We start from the raw sequence: 20,345 nt of genomic DNA on the forward strand, positions 1-20,345 counted from the left end.
TAAATGGAAATAGTCCATGCACGGTCATGAAGCACATATGCGATTAATACAGTGTACAACAAACAGCTACCATGGAGCACAGAGGGTATGGTATCCAGGGCTCAGAGAGCAGTTCCTCAAATGGAAGAAAGACAGTAAACAGTACCTTGTTCAGGCTGACTGTGTGTGAAAGAGGTGGATGGTCAAATCCTCAGTTGCGCTGAGCTGTGTTCCCAGGGTCACCCATGCAGCTGGTAACTCACCGCAAAGCTGGATGGGGAGATCCTCAAGCGCAGATGGCGCTGACCGAGATTGTGACACAGTAGAGACCGGGAGACAGCCGCACGCTTCCTCCGTGTCGGGTGACGTCACACGTCTGCGAAGCCGATACTGTCCAAGGAAAAAACACTGCTAGAGCCGACAATGCCGTTGGTCAGTTGTTTGAGCACAAGGGTGTGCTGTTACTGCTCTCTAGTGGGGAAAGATGAAATAGTCCACTCGCTCCAATGTGTTTTGGTAGAAGTGTGATAATAAAAAGCTTCATGGACCAATACAGGAAATATAGTCTAAAATAGATGTAGTAAAAAAAGGAGGGTATTTGGGGGAGCCTTGACGACGCGTTTCACGCTCCGTGCGCTTTTTCAAAGTCAAGACAATGAGGCTCTAGCAGAGATTAAATAGCAAAAATGGGAGGAATTACAGAAGGGTTAAGTTTCTCCCCCTCGAGTGGTCCCAATAAGTTTGGTTTATTCAAGGACCTACAATAATTTATACGGCTCCTTACCCTTAAACGACATTACGCTCCTAATCCCTTGGTAGGCCACAAGACTAGGGGTGATCATATTAATAAGACAGTATTGCCATCAGCACCTACACCTTCCACTTTGCTGGATGAAGGTGCGCTACAAATTTTGGAGGATTTATGGTTGGAGGGTCAGACAGAAGGGTATATACCCACATCTCAATTAGAGCCCCCGATACTGTACACTTCTTTTAAACCTAAATCCACCTTTTTCCCTGGTAGTTCTAAAGGCCCATTTATTGAAACATATTATCAAGCTGTATATAAAGACCTATTGGCCCTCTGTGATACGCCTAAAAATGTCAAACAATACAACCTAACAAAAGATGAAAACCAAGCTGATATAATTATTTTTTTTCCTCAGTTTAGGCCGATACATATTCCTTTAACTATTTTGGGTAAAAAAAAATCGCAATAAGCGTTTATCGATTGGTTTGCGCAAAATGTATACTGTTTACAAAATAGGGGATAGTTTTATGGCATTTTTATTAAAATATTTTTTTTAATACTAATGGCGGCGATTAGCGATTTTTTTCGTGACTGCGACATTATGGCCGACACATCGAACAATTTTGACACATTTTTGGGATCATTGTAATTTTCACAGCGAAAAGTGCTATAAAAATGCACCGATAACTGTGAAAATGACAATGCAGTGAAGGAGTTAACCACTAGGGGGCACTGTAGGGGTTAAGTATGACCTCATTTGTGTTTCTAACTGTACTGGGGCAGGGCTGGACGTGTGACGTCAGTGATCGTCGTTCCCTATATCAGGGAACAGACGATCACTGACATTGCCACAGTGAAGAACGGGGAAGGTGTGTTTACACACACCTCTCCCCGTTCTTCAGCTCCTGTGGCCGATCGCGGGACACCGGCGGCGTTCGGGTCCGTGGGGCCCACGGGCGTGGTCACGGAGCTTCAGACCGGGTCGCGCGCACATGAGACCCACGGCTGGGCTAACAAAGGGGATGTATATACGTCCCTGTGCCCAGCCGTGCCATTCTGCCAACGTATATCGTTGTGCGGCGGTCCTTAAGTGGTTAATTACCACCTTAATCAGCCACAGATCCTTTGAAATTAATATATGTTTTAGCCTAGGTTCACACTGCTGCGAATTCAAAATCGCGGTAAAATGCGCGATTTTACCGCAATTTCGCGGCCGCGATTTTGCCGCGATTTTGCCGCGATTTCGGGCCACAATTTAATGTAAATCGCGGCCCGAAATCGCAAAAAGTAGTACAGGAACTACTTTTTTAAATCGCAGATGCGGCGTCGCACTGATTAGGACAGTGCCATTGCCGACAATTGCCGCCGATTTGAGATGCGATTTGACATGTCAAATCGCATCTCAAATCGTTCAAAATCGTACCCAGTGTGAACCAGGGCTCAAAGGGATGAGGTGGCAACCTTAGAGCCAGCACATACGGTGACCTCGCGCATTCAGAACACCAAGAGCAAACAGATGAGGTGCAAAGATGAGAAACCGAGCACACAGGACAAGGAATGCTGAATATAATCAATTTCAATAACACAGCAAAATACATCAATGATAGATTAAAATTACTACTATACTTTATTAACCTGAAAAACATCATGTTCAAAATTATGTTTCATACAAGCTAATAAATACTGATTAAACATATAGAAACACATAAATGGCATAACAATCAGCATTATGATGATAACATACGATGCTTGAGCTCAAAATATAAAGGGATAAATTAAAGTTATTTAAGGCTATATAAGAAGGGGGGAATAGAAGTCATGGGGAAGGGAGGAAGAAGGGGGGGAAGAAAAAAGGGAAGGAGGAAGGGGAGGGGGGGGGGGATAGTGATAGGAGAAAAGGGAAAGGAGGGTGTGGACAAAACTAGACACAAATATATATGACACCTGCAATGATTACATAATAAAAACCTGTCAATTCCCAATATGGGTCACAGGAAGGGCTTGAAACTGACAGTTTCATTCAAGCTTGGATGTGTAGTTGCATTGAGATTGTATATCCATTGAGTTTCCACGCTGCCACCTCTGGAGGTCAGAGGCACATGATCAAGAGCAGTGAATTGAATCATGCTCAGGACAAAATCATGATATAAGCCAACATACCGACAAACAGTTTCCATATGTCTTTTTGAAATGGGGATATTGAAGGGGCATTGAAGGGGCATTTTGTTTTATCTATATTAAAACATCCGCATAGACATTGCATTAGGTACACTCCTATGTCCATTGGGAAACAAGTTAAAATTACAGGAGAAGTAATTGATGGGATATATATATATATATATATATATATATATATATATATATATATATTAGATATCTCCAGCAGAGACTTCAGGGTAAAGAAGGATAGTTCTTTACCTGTGTTGGTAAAGTCTGTTCTGCGGCTGGTTTTATTGGGAGTCTGATAGAGCTCTGGGTGGGACAGACTCCCAAGTCCGTGGACCTCAGCTCAATGTTTTGCTTTCAGGTCTTGATTAAGGCAGCTGGTCCTAGCTCTCAGTGAGAAAGTATGGGTCTCCATGTGAGGAGGCATATTGGAGCATGGCTGCTTATCCCTGATTTTGGATACAAGTATGTGCGATTGTAAGGACACTAACTACCAAACCAAAGGACTTGTCAGACGACGGACACAGTAATGCCCTGTACACACGATCAGTTTTTCCGAACGTGATAAACTCCGACGTAAATTTTCAGACGGAATTCCATTCAAGCTGTCTTGCATACACACTGTCATGCCAAATTCCAACCATCCAAAACACGGTGACTTACAACACATACAACAACACTATAAAGGGGAGGTTCAAATCCAATGGTGCCACCCTTTGGGCTGCTTTTGCTGATTTTGTGTTACTGCCTGTTAGTAAAAGTTTGGTGAGAACCGATTTGCACTTTTCAGATCATTTTCTGCTGTTCAGTTGGTGCTTGTGGGTTCGTATGTGTCTTTCAGGGTGTGTAGTCAGGTCGTATCTGTTTTTCAGTGCGTTCTTGTCCACTCGTTTCTGTTTTTCAGGTCGTTCTTCATAGGACTTTCTGTTCCTCAGTGTGTTCTGTTTAGTTCGTTCTGACCAGCCGACCGGTTTCTAGCCATGTTAGAAGACGTTCTCATCTTAGAGTTTGTGCTGTGCATGGGCTTGGTGTTGGGGTTAATGCTTTGACCTGAGCTCAGTCCATGAACAGAGTGAGTTCATGGACGAAGAATTGATTGCTCCAGCATGTACAGTTCTGTCAAATGCATCTGCTGCAGGAAATTCAGGAGAATAACCCTAATGACTTCAGGAATTATCTCCGGATGACGGACCCCACTTTTCACCATCTGTTGGATTTGGTGTCCCCTTATATCACGAAGGCAGGACACTGTGATGCGAGAAGCCATCACTGCCGAGCAGAGGCTAGTTGCCACGTTGCGATACCTGGCGACTGGGAGAAGCCTGCAGGGCCTCAAGTTCTAGACAGGCATCTCCCCCAGGTTCTGGGGATCATTATACCAGAGACCTGTTTTGCCATAATTCAAGTTTGTCAGAAGGACTATATGAAGGTACGTTTTCTCCTTTAACATCACATTCTATGTATTTAATGTATGCTAATGTATTGTATTTCTTTCATCCTTCCCTAATTACCATGATTGTAATATGCTGTGAATGTCTCATTTGTCCCCATGCATGCTGTAAGCTTTTAATGGTTCTTTTTTGGCCTACATGAATACAGGTATTTCCCTTCACCAACCTCTCCAGCATGCTATCCTTGGCCCATACACACCTCCCCTAGTCACTTAATGATGTATTTTGTCAGATCCATTGTAGTGCTTACAAATGTGTACAAATGTTTTTGTTCTCCTTAAATTTAGGCAGCGTGGCAGAGGCTTTTTTTGAGGGGCCAAACTCAGCTAGAACCCCCTCCTCCCCTTAAATTTTTCCAATGGGCCATCAGAGGGGGTGAGGAATTTGATAAGTGGACCTTATGTTTTTGTCTTTAAATACTCCTTTAACTAAATTGATAACTTGGTCCCCAGAAGCTGAGAAAGCTTTACAGAACTTAAAGACCGCCCTGTGTAATAGCCCTGTCGTAATCACCTGGATTTCACACAGGAATTTATAGTGCAGATGGATGCTTTGGAAGTGTGGTTAGGTGCAGTGTTATTCCAAGTGCTGAATGGGGAAGAACACCCCATAGCGTTCTTAAAGCGGAGTTCCACCTAAAAATGCAACTTCCGCTTTTCGGAAGTTACATCCCCCCTCCGGTGTCACATTTGGCACCTTTCAGGGGGGGGGTGCAGATACCTGTATAATACAGGTATTTGCACCCACTTCCGGGAGAGATTCCCACGGGAGTCATTCCACTTCCCGTGTCCCCCCCCGCCTTCTAGGAAACACACTGGTCCCAGGAGACAGCGGGGACCGCTGGGAATGAGTCGCGCTACTCATGCATGTGCAGTAGGGAATCAGGCAGTTAAAGCTGCAAGGCTTCAATTCCTGATTCCCTCACCGAGGATGGCGGCGGGGGCAACAGAGAGACAAGCAATTGCTTGTCTTCTGCTGCCGACATCGCGGGCATGCTGGACAGGTAAGTGTCCATTTATTAAAAAGTCAGCAGCTGCAGTATTTGTAGCTGCTGGCTTTTAATATTTTTTTTCACGGGTCTAGCCATCAAGTGGGCTTTTGAAAGTCTATCTTGCCTAATGGTTTTATTATATGCTTTTTTTTAGACAGCTATGAATGTAACCCCTTTCTCCTAATCTAGAATACAATTCAGGATGCAAGCTAGTTGCATATAATAGGGTATTTCCTGCGGACGGTTTTCTAAATAGGGAGGAACCAAGGGACCCATCCTCATCTAGAAAAATGTCAAGATCCATAAAATTGATTTTAAAGTAGTCAAATGTCATAGTAAACTTCAAGTTGAACTCATTCTTGGCAATGATGGTCATAAATGTTTCTAATTCTTTCTTAGGGCCAGTCCAGAATAGTAATATGTCATTGATATAATGATGCCAAGATAGAACATGTCTAAGTAAGTCTGAAAAATCTTTGCAGGCAAAATGTTCTCTTTTCAACCCCCCCCCCCCCTGGTACAGGAGGGGCACAACGAGTCCCCATCGCAACTCCCTGCACCTTATCTATTGGGATTGGCATCTTTACCCATGAGATTCTTAGGCACAAGTATATATGTGAAAAACATCTTTAGCATATAGGTTGTACCCCATATAAAAATCAGCCCAGTGCTCTAAAAACCCAAATCCCTCCCTTTAGCCATGCATTCAGTTCTCTAATCTCCTCCTGTCTTTCCTGTGTTGCACATGGCACAGGCAATATTTCAGAGAATGGAATCTTGGAGGTCCTTCCCTTTAACTTGCAGCCTAGTTCTTTAAATTGGTTGTTAAAGTGGTTGTAAACCCATTACAACCACTTTAACCTACAGGTAAGCCTACATTAAGGCTTACCTGTAGGTGCTTGAAATATCCCCTAGACCTGCACGGTCTAGGAGATATTTGCAAATCCCCATACAGTGATTTCTTCTGCGCATGTGCCGGAGTTAGAAAGGGCACGCTGTGCCGTTTCTAGCTCGGGTCATGCCGTTAAAGGTGGCTCCCACGCGCAAGCGCGGGAGTGACGTCACACGACTCCGGTCAGTCACAGACCTAGAGTTCGTGGCCCCGGAAGGAGGAGGGGTGAACAATGGATGCTCGCTACTAGCAAGGAAATGGGGACATTGTGGGCTTCTCCTGCAGGTAAGTGTCATAGTAGCCCATTATGCTTTACTTTTGCAGGGAAACAAAGAGGAAGTAACACCCATCAAGGTTTACTTCCTCTTTAAAGAGCCTCCACCTTCCATATATTCTGTCATTGGTTCCAACGTGGACTAAGACAGCTTTGATATGACCAGCCCCTCCCAGTAATTTATCAACCCGGTCCACCACATGCCGAACCCTGGCACCAGAGAGACAGCAAACCATTCAGTTGAGACGATCTTGGCTACAAATTATTGTATGAGGCCTGATTATAGAATTACCTATTACCAACAACTGTCTAGGCCTACCTGCACTACCCTTACCACCCCTACTAGATGGGCTGCTCTCCCAGCTGGTAAAATTAGCAGTGACATCTAGGGCTGCCACCTCTGAGCTTGCCACCCTTAACTTGGCAAATCTGTTATTTGCATAAAACTGACAAATGTCTGAAGCTGGACGCTAATATCCCTGGGATAAATCCTGTATATGAAGTTGTTCTTTCTTATATTAGTGCTAAAGATAAGCAGACTGTTGTGTTATTATTTCTGGAAAATAAGTCAGCTCTGTGTGCAGAAAGTGCAGTTTTGTTTGCTGTGAAAGAAACACCTTTTTGTTTAAGACAAATGGTTTTGCACATGGTCCTATGGAGCTATACCCACTGATCTTTAGAATACTAAGGCATTTATTGAGCACAATTTACTACCATTCTTAAAGCATGAAACATTACTGGTGGCTATATTAAAAGGTAAGGATGCAACACAATCAGATTCCTATTGTCCAATAGGGATGAGCCAAACACCCCACGATATGGTTCAAACCAGAACTTGCGAACAGACAAAAATGTATCAATGCACAAAAAAGTTTTAAATTTTTTTTTTCAGGAGCAGTGATTTTAATACTGGAGTAAAAAAGGATTATCTATTGAAACATCCAACTGATGAAGTTCAGCCCGAACATTGCATGTTTGCCTGTTCGACAAATATCCAAATTTGCACCCACATTTGCTGCACGGTGCATTCTGGGCACTGATTGGGCAACGCTTTACCTAATCATGGTGCAGTGAATAGCTGGTTGTTAAGGAGTGGCCCAAGACAGCCCGTTGACAGTCATCAGCTGTCAATGGGTCTCCCTGCTGACAGCTGAAAAAAAGAAAAACATTGTAGCCAATTAAAAAGAAAACAAAAACAAATTTGGCTCCCCCCCAGTTCATACCAGGCACTTCGGGTCTGATATAGATTTAAGGAGAATCCCATACCAAAAATAAATGGAGTGGGGTCCCCCCAAATTCCATACTAGACCATAATCTGTGCATGCAGCCTGGCAGGCCAGAAAAGGGGGGGTCAAGTGATTTTCCCCTCCTGAACCAGGCCACATGCCCTCAATATGGCCCCCCACTCCAAAACACCTTGTTCCCATGTTCCTGGGCTGTGGTTGTGGTGGTCTGCGGGCAGGGGGCTTATTGGCATCTGGAAGCGCCTTTAACAAGATGGACCCCAGATCCCATCCCACCACCTATGTGAATGAATATGAGGTACATAGTACCCCTAGCCATTCACCAAAAAAGTGTCAAAAAATAATAAAAACACAGAGATTATTTTTTAATAAAGGAATTTTCAAAAATTAACAATAAAAAAACAGAGTCAAGTTCAAAAAAAAGTTCAATAACACTGCCACTGCCCTCGCCACTTCTGGACCCAAAAATAAAAAAATAAAAATTGCTCTGCTATCAACTAAGGCAAACCACTGAATGTGCTTGCCGTTTGACAGTTCTTATGCAGTATAGGTAAGAGGCGGAGCCGCCTGGTGATGTCACCTGGTGACACTGTCCCTTTTGTGACCTCATTGACTGGTCCATGCTGGGTCGGTGATGTCACAAGGGGTGTTACCACCAGGTGACGCTGCCAGGGGGCCCTGCCTTACATATATAAGTACTGGCAAACGGCAAGTCAGAGTGTCTTTGTGTCCTTAATTTTAGAATTGCATGTAACCCACTTGGTTGATCCTGGGAAATAGAGCGGACAGAGGTCTGGAACGTGAGTGTATTGCTCCTTAATCGTACTGACACCACTTTAAGTTGAAATAGAGTGGACAGAGGTCTGGAACGTGAATGTATTGCTCCTTAATTGTACTGACACCGCTTTAAGTTTCCTGTCCAAATTTCTCTCACATGATCCAAGGTCTGCTAGGTTATATGCTTCGGACACATATATGCTTCCTAATCATTGCAGGCACATTATTCATCTAAAATGGCGTGGTATATATGGTGGGATATCTGCACTAAACCCCTATAAAATATCCATGTATATATTTGTGTATAAAAAATTTACTTCTGCTGTGCTCATTATGAGGGGTTCCCACCATCCCTGTGCTGTGCTCATTATGAGGGGTTCCCACCATCCCTGTGCTGTGCTGACTTCCTGTGGCTGTACTCCTGCTGTGCTCATTATGAGGGGTTTCCACCATCCCTACAGCCCCAGGAAGTCAGCACAGCACAGGGATGGTGAGAACCCCTCATAATGAGCACAGCAGGGGTACAGCCCCAGGAAGTCAGCACAGCACAGGGATGGTGGAACCCCTCATAATGAGCACAGCACAGGGATGGTGGGAACCCCTCATAATGAGCACAGTAGATACTATTAGTCCTCTTTAAGCGTCCAGATTTTTAAATTCATCATAACGAATGTTGGTAATTGTTTTGAAAAGTGAACGAATCTAACGAAAATTCGTATTTCATACGAATCCGAATTGAGTTTCGGGCACAAAATACGAAATAACGGCTAATGCGAAACGGAACTAAACAAAATGAATTTATTGACAGTGCACATGTCTAGTATATGTATACACACTACATATATAACAATATATATAACAATATATATATATATATATATATATATATATATATTTATATAATCTTGTTATGTAGATATATCTGCACAGGAACAAATTATTTAGTATATTTACTGGTTCCTGGAAGGAGGAGGGAAGGAGAGGTTTGCATAGATAAGGGGCGGTAACTTCCTCTGACACTCCCGTTGCTATTGAAACCTGATCTGAAACCTATTACACTGCTTGTGCAGCACTGAGCATGTGCGAGATCTGCAAGGCTGAAATCCAGGAAGTCATACAGTCTGGCTTCATGATGCCCACACTTAAGATGGCACCAGTCAATTTCTATTTTATAAAGTATCTAAATACTGTAACAACCCAACAAAACGGACCTTAGTTTACAGACTAACTTTACTAGAATACATTAAGTTTGTGTATTACAGGGGTATTTATATTTAAAAAGTGAAATTGTGTCCGGAACTCCACTTTAAGTCACCATTTGAATGGGCCCTTCACCCCTAAGGAACGTTTGATAGATAATGTCATGATGGAGTGATCTGATAGGGAAGTGTCTCTGATTTTGGAAATCACAGAAATAGAAATATAGGTGGACTGCGAGAAGATGTGGTCAATCCTGGCATAGGTGTTGTGTGGAGCAGAAAACGTGTCTGTAATCTTTAACGTGTGGATTTAGTTCTCTCCATATATCGACCTAATCCAATTGAATGTAAAAGCTGAGCTATTTTTAAGAGAGAGGTCAAAGGCTATATTCGAATTGCCTCCGGAAATGACTGTGCCCTCAAAGTGAGGCTGTAGTGATTGTGTCAGGGATTCCAAAAATTTGGCCTGGCTTTTGGTGTATAATAAGATACGAAAGTGTACGACTCTCCATCAATAGTACCTACAATTAGGAGATGCCGTCCCTAATCGCTAGATCGCTAAAGTTACCCCGCCTTCAAAAATCCTGAGGCTGAAAAAGTATAATCAACTGAACAGAGTGCCATTAACTAGAAAACTGTGGTTAGGACCGGGCCAGTACAATGGTCTCCAAGCCTCCCCAAAGCTCCCATCATGGATGGCCATCGCAACATACGGCGCCCCCCTGGGAAACTCAGTGCGAAAAGGCAACCATCACACATGCCACTAAATAACATTCTAGTGTAACTAAAGAAAATCTGGTGGCTGTAAATAGAGCCCAGAACTCCCCACTAGGATGGAGAAGACCCTGGAACCTGCCAGATAGCACATTGTGGTCAAACCCAGACAGTATTACACCAAAATCAGACCCATCTGGGTTAATGAATCCCTCCTGCATCAGTAACATGTAACTAAACTTTTATAGAAAAAAAAACAAAATAAAACTTTGAACTAAGCTCTCATACTCTATCCCTGCCTGAAGTGATGTCCCTAAAAAAAGGGGTGGAGAAGGGGGGATAAAAAGAGTAGCAGCCATCCAGAGTGGAGATGGAGCGGCAATCAACGATTAAGCAAGGACCTCCAAGTGGTCCAGTCAGAGAAGAATGAAGCAAAAAGACAATGACGTCAACTGGTGCGATGATTATATGGCGGCTGGGATTCCTTCAATCCTCATGGGCTGTTGCTTCTGCTCTACGGGGGGTAAGAGGACTGGGGATAGTCTTTTTGTAGATGAGGACAGACCTCTGCTAGTCAATGGAGGATGGATTTCATGCAATATTAGACCCAGGTGTAGAAGAAGACGTTCTCCCTCCTGGAAAGAGGAGAAACCATAGCCTTTGATGCGGTAGGAGCAATTCAGACAAAACAGAAGGGACCATCTGTAGGAGATTTATTTTTGTTCCAAGACTTGGAGGAGAGGTTTCAGTGACATCCGTTTCTGTACTGTATAAGGGGAGAGATCTGCAAAGATCTGGATTGTATGTCCTTGGAAGCTGCTCGGGACCGTTTCATCACTTCTGCCTTTGCCGCATAAAACTGGGGCTTGACTATGATGTCCCTTGGGAGCCCAACTGTACGTGGTGGTTGTAAGGCCCTGAGCCCTGTCCAGTTCCAGGCGGTGGTCCGGGATGTCTGGAATTAGGTATTTAATAAATTACTGAATAGCTGGGTGTACCTCTTTTACAGATTTAGGTAGACCTCTTAACCTGATATTATAGCGTCTGGACCTGTTTTCCAGATCATCAATTTTGGAAACTGTGGTTTCTAATTGGTCTTGTACGTCCTGAATTCTGTCCAAGTTTTGATTAATTTTTGCGACAGATTGGTCAGCTTTCTTTTCTATAACTTCCATTCTAGAACACCAGTTGCGGCAGGTCTGCATGTATAGAGGAAGTTATCTGGGCCGCAGTTTGAGCCAGGCCTCTGAATAGCATTTTGGAGAAGGCAGCCATTATGGAAGAAAAGTCAGTGGGAGTGAGGGGTCAGTCAAAGTTTCCATTTGCACATGAATCTAGGCCAGCCAGTGGGTCCCACATAGGAGTGATAAAAAGCCCATCTACTGTCCTCCCAATCAGGGATTCAGTGGATGCAGGAGAGGGTGCAGACTGGATGCAGTTACTTACTATGTGATGAGGGGGATGGGGAGCCGAGGAGCCCGCTGTGTCTTGATCTGCAATTGACTCCTCTGTCTCTGTGATCCTGTCTCGTGCTGCTGCAACCGCCATCTTGGATTGCCTGAGGGGCTGACCATATATGTCCCTACAGGCAGAGCCCAATGACATTTGGTTGATCCTCGGGTGTTCCCCAATCAATTACTGGGGGAGCAGGACCGGACCGAGCACCCTGCACTCTGTGGCGGGCATAAAGGGACCGGAGCGGAACAGAGTTTTAGGGCATCACGGCCATGTTGAAAGCTACAGCGAATGCTTTGGGGGTGTCTTAAAGCTGCATCAACATCATTTAAAACCCCTCTGCCTTACTTTACTTACTTTTTTTTATCAAAAATGTGTGTATTGAGCTAAGCATACCCCACACATAGGTATGTACTGTATAAACAGACCACAAGTACAGTATTCATAGTCTTCTAAGTGTAAATACTGTACTCGCTTGTTAAAATGCACATGCCATTTGGTCAGTTTTTAAGAGAAGAAAGACTGGAATCACATGTCAATAGCATTGCTGGAACATTTTTTTGTTGTTCCACTATAAGGTAGTTTTATTACCCATTAATCCTGCTAGAAGATCCAATATTTTCAACTTTGTGTAACAGGCTAAGCTGTCCAGCAAACTGGAAGTTACATGGTTGGGAAAAGCCTTATTACATTAGCAGAGGGTGCTTACAATGTTCAGCTCATATGGTTTAAACCTTTGTCTAAAAGAAAACAAAAATCTTGCTGCAACTGCGTAAAATTATTAGCTGGAGCTGGGTTTTAATGTTTTGGTCTTTATGTAAAGTTTTAGTAAAGCCTAATTCTAACTATTCTTAAAAATGTTCCCTCCCCCTACTCCTACCTATGCTGCATACACTGTATAGAAAAGATCTGTATCCTTACCTTTTTGGTAATCTAGTCAGGTCACATGATTCAGCAGCTCTGCCTCCCCTGTGTAAGGGAATGATTGACAATGGCTGTGAATTCTGAGAGCTGAGACATCACCCATAGTCTTCCATTGTGAGCGCCCCCTCCTTTCCCCTACATTATCTGCTCATTGCTACAGGAGCGCTGAAGCTGCTTGATTATGTGACCAAACCAAAGCAAATTAAAAACAGGTAAGTATACAGATCTTTTTTTAAACAGGATATGCAGTATAGGTAATAGGAGGAGGGAAGGAACTTTTTTAAGAACAGTTAAACTTATGCTTTTTTTCCACTCTAAAATCCATTGAAACTACACATCCATCTAAGTCTATCCACATGGTGGAAATGCTAATGTGCAATGTTACTACAGAACAACTGGTTTTGTCACCCTAGTACAGGAAGTAGAAAAATGACACATCTAAGAAGAATCAACAAGTTACAGGATGGGCTCACACTAAAAAAAAAAAAAAAAAATGTGTTAATGCTATTGAGTGACTGCATCATATTTTTATTACTCAAGCACTGCCTTGGTCTCTGTTTTGCACAGCCTATGTTATTTCTTTTTGAACTACTGGTTCCATGCTGATGAGAACCAGTAGGTCAAAACAGTACTGTCTATGGTTAAATCTTAAAGTACCTATTTGCCTGATTATTAGTTTCAATAAAAATTCTCCAATAAGATCATATAAATAATAGTGTTATACATGTAAGAATCTACATTTGGGAACACATTCAAAAGTCCTGAGATTGCTGCTGCGTGCTGCAATCGTGGATGTGATGTCAACAGTCTGTCACTCAAGTTGCAATCTATATTATTTCCCTTCCATTTTCTAATGCAGCTACATATAAGGTTATGTCAGGAGAGATTGGTGGAGGTGGGCCAGCAGAGACAAGAAGACAAGAGGGGTATGATATGCAAGGAGGGAGGGGGCTATACTCTAGTATTGAATTTTACTCGAGTAGTACATTTTCAAGCAAATTTACAGACATTTTGGAAAAGAATAACATTGCAAACAAACATTTAAAATAATTGATCTAATTCTCCAAAGAGATAGACAGGGTCTCTTTAACGTGGAGTTCCATCCATTTTATGCACTTTCTCCCAATGGTATCCCCTTAGCTCAACCTTTTTCCAATGCAATTTTTATTTATTTTTTCTAAATGGAAATACCTTTTATTTTCCTCTTTATCCCGCACTTCGGAGCAGTACCCGCCTAGGCGATTTGCAAGGGTTCCTGGGTAGGGATGAGCTGGTCGTTCGTCTCGAACGTATGTTCGACTCGAACATCGTCTGTTCGACGAATTTCGAAAAAAAACGGGTCGTTCGCGCCAAATTCGAGTGACGCGCGTCGGCCCATAATTCACTGCGGCGTTGCGCGCTGATGATTGGTCAAGCATGCACCATGACCCTGCATGCTTGGCCAATCACAAGGCGCAAAAAACGAAGAACAATAATTGGCCAAAGCCAGGGTGGCTTTGGCCAATTATGGCTCAGGGGGTTTAGTACACGCCCCACACTATATAAGGCCGCCTGCAAGGCGGCCTCGTGTAGTGTGTTCCGGCTTTGTTAAAGACAAGTCAGACAGTCAGTTAGAGAGAGAGAGATAAATAGAGACACAGTGGCCCATATTCTCGTAGATCGGCGCATATTTAGTGTGGCGTAGCGGATCTCCGATGCGCACCGCCGGCTTAACTTGGCGAGAGCCGGACCATATTCCTGGACCACATGCGTCCTACGCAGCGCTCGCGTAACTTAAATGTGTCGGCGTAAGTAGGCGCAAGTGATGGTAGGAGGGATGTGGGCGTGAAGCATTCTAATGAACCGTGACCCCATGCAAATGATGTCCAGACCGAACGGCGCATGCGCCGGATGTGCCCCGCCCTCTGCGCATGCGCACAATGACAATAGGCGTAAATCCCTGCTGAGTTGGGCCGGCCCAGTGTATAAAAGCCTCAGCACATCCGCCCAGCTAGTGCAAAGTGACTCCCTTGGATTTCGTTTTTTGGAGTTTACACTTTGCTGCTGCTATGCCAGGCCCAAGGAAAGACCGACGAAAAAAAAACTTCACCCATGCTGAGAGGGCAGTTGTTGTCTCAGCAATGGAGCGCTTTGATGCCAGGCTCCATGGTGCTGATAGTGGCAGCACAAGCAAAATAAAAGGAGATTTTAAAAAGAGTGGCGGCACAGGTCAATGCCCTTGGCCATGAGGTGAGGACCCCCCAGGACATAATAAAGAAAATTAATGACCTGCGGGGTGTGGTCCGAAATAAAATGGCCACCATTGCCAAACATGCCAGGGGCACTGGAGGTGGGCCACCCTGTCCGATCCGGCTTACAGAGGAGGAGGAAGTGATAGCCCGCTGCCTGCGGAGGGAGCAGGTGGAGGGCCTGGAGGGCCATGACTCCAGTGAGCCGCCCATGAGGACAGGTAAGTGTGTTTTATCTTCTATCTGGTGTGTAGCATGTTTGGGGGGGGGGACATGTGACAAGTGTGTGGGTCCACCAACATGTGAATTTTTTGTGTCATCCACATGTGTGCAGGAGGGAGCTGGGCCGTCTACTGCTGGCAGTGTCCGTCCAACACCATCCCCCCAGCAGCCTGCTTCAGTGGCTGACCCCCTGGGAAGCCAACAGGCTTTGTTGGAGGGGAGTGGGAAGTCCTCCGCGCAGGAGGTGGTTGGGGAGGAGATTGCTCATGAGGAGGTGGTGGGCAATGAAGAGGAGGTGGTCCAGAGCGAGCAGGAGGTGTTTTTATTTCTAGAGGACTCGCATGAGGTGCCCGGACCATCACACCACCACCGCATCTCCAGCCCCTCAGGGTCTTCCAATACCCTCTCCAGCCCCTCCCGTCCCATTCCCCTCACCACCAGCCCCTCACAGCCCTCCCCCTATTCAAGGGCCACAGGCACTCCTGTCCCCAGAAAGGCCACTCATAAGACCAGGGGTGTGGCAGGAGTCCTGCAGGAAAAGCTGGCCAGGCAGCAGGACCAGCAGAGCCGCCATATGGGGGACATTGTGGAGGAGTTGAGGCGGCTGAATAATAGCCTGTCCTCCTCTGGAGCAGTGCCCGATGCTCTCCAGGATGTGTCTGGAAACTCTGCAGCCACAATCACCAGCCTGGGTGAGCTGCATACCACCACAGCCGAACTTGTGGGGGAGGTCAGGTGCCTGCGGAAGGCTGTTCAGGCCCAGACTGCTTGCCAGGAGGCCCTGCTCACCCGCATAGCAGTGGCTCTAGAGGGCAGACAGCCAGCCAGGGAGGCACCTGGGGATGCTCCTCCACCTGATGCCCCACCCCCCCAAACGAGGCTCCCCCCAGGCAAGTGACGGCCAGGAACCTGGGCACCAGGCGCAGTCCGCGCCGGGGCCAGTGATTTTTTTTTTATTTATGCTCTGAGTAAGAGCTTATTTTTCTTATTTATGCTCTGAGTAAGAGCTTATTTTTCTTATTCATGCTCTGAGTAAGAGCTTATTTTTCTTATTCATGCTCTGAGTAAGAGCTTATTTTTTTTGGGTGCTGCACAAAGTAGTGCATAGTACAGTGTGAATGGTGTGTGAATGTGGGGGGGGGGGTGCCACTCCTGCCAGTAAGGGGTGTCACCCTCGGTCGCTGGGGATAAGTTCTCCCCAGGTCCGTGTGAAAGGTGTATGAATGGACAGCAACATCATTGGAGCCTTGACGCGGCGTTGCTGCTCCTTAGTACCGTGCAGTGTACTTCGGTCTAATCCAATGGGATGTGCATGTGGGGAGTGTGTGCTAGGGACCACAGTGGTGTGCATGCGTGCATTCTCATTGTGCAATGTTTAATGTGTATTTTTAACGTTCAAAGATTCGTTCCACGAGACATCTCCTGATTGCTGATCCCTCAGAAGACGGGGTACCCTCGGTTAGGGGGGTAATGTCTGGTTGGGGGGTCAGGTCATCACGTAGCTCAATCTCCAGGCCCTTTCTCACTGCAAAGTTGTGCAGCACGCAACATGCAGCGATGATCTGGCACACGAAGTTTGGGGAATACAGCAGGGTACCCCCAGTCTTATCCAGGCATCGGAAACGGGACTTCAGGAGGCCAAAGGTGCGCTCCACCACTGCACGGGTACGTATGTGTACAGCATTGTATCTTTCCTCTCCTGGGGTTTGGGGGTTCCGGAATGGGGTCATTAGATGAGGTCCCAGGGCATATGCAGAGTCACCTGGAAGGGAAAAGACAGGAGGATGTTAGTCATGCATGTGCCCCTCGTGATGTCTGCATCATGGGGGGGACAGTCATACCTGGCACCCATGTCACTCACCAACCAGCCAGCTGTGCCCATACACGTTCTCTTCAAATTGTCTTGGGATGTCGCTTTGACGGTAGATGAAGCTGTCATGGCTGGATCCTGGGTGTTTGGCACGGACGTGCCATATGAGGCCATGGGCATCCACGATCACCTGCACATTGATGGAATGCCAGTGCTTCCTATTCATATAAATGTGCTGTGTCTCATGGGGGGGCTGTATTGCCACATGGGTGCAATCAATGGCCCCGATGGTGCGTGGGAATCCATCAATTTCGCAGAACTCACGCATTACCTTCAGCCGCTGGACCTCCTGGGTGGGTCTGATGATGTGGTGGGACATGCGTCTTAGGATTGCAGGGACAACCTGGTGCACACATCTGCTCATGCTGGTTTGTGATATCCCAATCACGTCTCCATTTGTTCTTTGAAAAGAACCAGTGGCCAGGAAATGCAATGTTGCCAGGACCTTCACCAGTGGCTGCACTGCATGTGAGCGTTGTGTTGGGCTGGTGATGTCATCCTGCAGGGCTCTGGTAATTTCCAGGATGGCATCAGGGCTGAATCTGAAACGCCGATACACCTCCACATCAGCCATGCCAAAGAGGCTAATGCGCTGTGGGTATACCCTCTCACGTGCCCTCCTACGTGCCCTCCTCCTTCTACGCGCCTCTGCCTCTTCCTCTTCCTCTGCCTCTGCATACACTAGTAGTGCTAAGACCTCGCCTGCCCCTGGCATGTTGGCATACGAATGTGTTGTCCTATAAGTGTGGTTGCTCAGCTCGTCCGGGATGGTGCTGCTGTATTTGCTTTCAAGCTGACTTACTCAGGTCTGGAGCAAAGTTAACCGAGCTTTATGAGGAGTAACTTTCAGCCGGACATTCGTCTTACGCGCACAGCGCGTAGCCTACGCCGATCGCGCGTAGGTTCGGGAATCTGCTTATGTACATCATTTGCATATTTGAATACTAATTCTATGGCCGCGTAGGATGCCTTCAGCGGAAATATGCGCCTACGCCGCGTAAACTTAAACGAGCTAGGACGGACGGGAGCAGCCTTGTTTCTGGCAGATCTGGTTCTGTGACTGCGGCGCTTAGATAGGACGGCGCATCTTTACACTTACGCCACGCATCTCCATATACGCCGGCGGAACTTCTTTAAGAATATGGGCCAGTGTCTTTTCTACTAGATAAATAGATAGATAGATAGATAGATAGATAGATAGATAGATAGATAGATAGATAGATAGATAGATAGATAGAGCAGGAGGGCTAGTCCGTATAGTTAAATTTGCAGTGTGTAGAGGATATATATGTATCCTAGCATTGTACATATATTTATACACTGTATAGCTTAGCTAGATCAGCTATTCCTATTGTTAGGCAATTTCTTTGTGCTAGCTGCAGTGCTCTAACGTGTTGTATTGCCTGCATGCAGTTTAGTTTCAACTTAAACATAGTACTCAGTGTTAGTGGACGTGTGCTATTTAATTGCACACATACACGCAGTTGCTGTTACTGCATGACATGTGTGCTATATAATTGCACATACACGCATTAGCTGTTACTGCACGTGTGTTATTTATTTGCACATAAACGCAGTCGCTGTTAATGCATGTGTGCTGTGTTTTTGGCCATAAACTCACTAGATCTTACTATACGTTTGCTGTGTTTTTGTCCATAAACGCAGTCGATCTTACTGCACGTTTGCCGTGTTTTTGCCCATAAACGCAGTCGATCATACTGCACGTTTGCTGTGTTTTTGCCCATAAACTCAGTCGATCTTACTATACGTTTGCTGTTTTTGCCCATAAACGCAGACGATCATACTGCATGTTTTCTGTGTTTTTGGCCATAAACTCAGTCGATCTTACTATACGTTTGCTGTGTTTTTGCCCATAAACGCAGTCGATCATACTGCACGTTTGCAATGTTTTTGGCCATAAACTCAGTCGATCTTACTATATGTTTGCTGTTTTTGCCCATAAACACAGTCGATCATACTGCACGTTTGCTGTGTTTTTGGCCATAAACTCAGTCGATCTTACAATACTTTTTCTGTGTTTTTGCCCATAAACACAGTCGATTATACTGCATGTTTGCTGTGTTTTTGGCTATAAACTCAGTCGATCTTACTATACGTTTGCTATTTTTGCCCATAAACGCAGTCGATCATACTGCACGTTTGCTGTGTCTTTGGCCATAAACTCAGTCGATCTTACTATACGTTTGCTGTGTTTTTGCCCATAAACGCAATCGATCTTACTGCACGTTTGCCGTGTTTTTGCCCATAAACGCAGTAGATCATACTGCACGTTTGCTGTGTTTTTGGCCATAAACTCAGTCGATCTTACTATACGATTGCTGTGTTTTTGCCCATAAACGCAGTCGATCATACTGCACATTTGCTGTGTTTTTGGCCATAAACTCAGTCGATCTTACTATATGTTTCCTGTTTTTGCCCATAAACAAAGTCGATCATACTGCACGTTTGCTGTGTTTTTTCCCATAAACTCAGTCGATCTTACTATACGTTTACTGTGTTTTTGCCCATAAACGCAGTCGATCATACTGCACGTTTACTGTGTTTTTGGCCATAAACTCAGTCGATCTTACTATACGTTTGCTGTGTTTTTGCCCATAAACGCAGTCGATCTTACTGCACGTTTGCCGTGTTTTTGCCCATAAACGCAGTTGATCATACTGCACGTTTGCTGTGTTTTTGGCCATAAACTCAGTCGATCTTACTATATGTTTGCTGTGTTTTTGCCCATAAACGCAGTCGATCTTACTGCACCTTTGCTGTGTTTTTGCCCATAAACTCAGTCGATCTTACTATACGTTTGCTGTGTTTTTGCCCATAAACGCAGTCGATCTTACTGCACGTTTGATGTGTTTTTGAGCATAAACACAGTCGATCTTATTGCACGTTTGCTGTGTGTTTGCCCATAAATGCAGTCGATCTTACTGCACGTTTGCTGTGTTTTTGCCCATAAACACGGTCGATCTTACTGCACGTTTGCTGTGTTTTTGCCCATAAACGCAGTCGATCTTACTGCACGTTTGCCGTGCTTTTGCCCATAAACGCAGTCGATCTTACTGCACCTTTGCTGTGTTTTTGCCCATAAACTCAGTCGATCTTACTATACGTTTGCTGTGTTTTTGCCCATAAACGCAGTCGATCTTACTGCACGTTTGATGTGTTTTTGCCCATAAACACAGTCGATCTTATT

The sequence above is a fragment of the Rana temporaria genome, chromosome 11 (assembly GCF_905171775.1).
Source record: "Rana temporaria chromosome 11, aRanTem1.1, whole genome shotgun sequence".
NCBI lineage: Eukaryota > Metazoa > Chordata > Amphibia > Anura > Ranidae > Rana > Rana temporaria.